At 49.9% G+C, this 786-nt stretch overlaps 1 non-coding gene across 1 annotated transcript; it reads left to right on the top strand.

The window, feature by feature from the left end:
* Positions 1-291: 291 nt before the first annotated feature.
* Positions 292-396, top strand: LOC126025156 (U6 spliceosomal RNA). Its single transcript, XR_007501200.1, has one exon. It is a non-coding gene; the product is annotated as a U6 spliceosomal RNA (small nuclear RNA).
* Positions 397-786: the final 390 nt, after the last annotated feature.

Raw genomic sequence — 786 nt, 5'->3', positions numbered from 1 at the left:
AAGCTAAAATCAAAACAAAAAGCTAAGTGATATGCATGGCAAAAAGCTCAGTGATGGCGGCCGGAGCCATAGCACAGAGTAGGGTGTTTGCCTTGCACTTGGCCAACGCCGGATGGACTTCGATTCTATCTTCTGCATCCCATATGGTCCCCTGAGTCTGCCAGGAGCGGCTTCTGAGCGCAGAGCCAGGAGTAAACCCTGAGCACCACTGGGTGTGACCTCTCGCCCCCAAAAAAGCTCAGATTGCAATAGTGCAAACCACAGACTCAACTCAAAAAAAAAAAAATGAGAGTGCTTGCTTTGGCAGCACATATACTAAAACTGGAATGATACAGAGAAGATTAGCATGGCCTGTGCAAGGATGACATGCAAATTCATGAAGCGTTCCATATTTTTTTTTTTTGGTTTTTGGTTTTTGGGTCACACCCGGCAGTGCTCAGGGGTTACTCCTAGCTGTCTGCTCAGAAATAGCTTCTGGCAGGCACAGGGGACCATGTGGGACACCGGGATTCGAACCAATCACCTTTGGTCCTGGATCAGCTGCTTGCAAGGCAAACGCTATCTCTGTGCTATCTCTCCGGGCCCGCGTTCCATATTTTTAAAGCTCGAAAAACAATGAGGGGCCAGAGAGATGGAGCAGTGGTAGGGCATTTGCCTTGCACACAGCTGACCCAGGACAGACAGTGGTTCGATCCCCTGGCATCCCATATGGTCCCCAAGCCAGGAGCGATTTCTGAGCGCATAGCCAGGAATAACCCCTGAGTGTCAGCAGGGGTAACCCAAAAA

The sequence above is a fragment of the Suncus etruscus genome, chromosome 12 (genome assembly GCF_024139225.1).
Source record: "Suncus etruscus isolate mSunEtr1 chromosome 12, mSunEtr1.pri.cur, whole genome shotgun sequence".
NCBI lineage: Eukaryota > Metazoa > Chordata > Mammalia > Eulipotyphla > Soricidae > Suncus > Suncus etruscus.
This window is presented reverse-complemented; position numbering and strand designations above follow the sequence as displayed.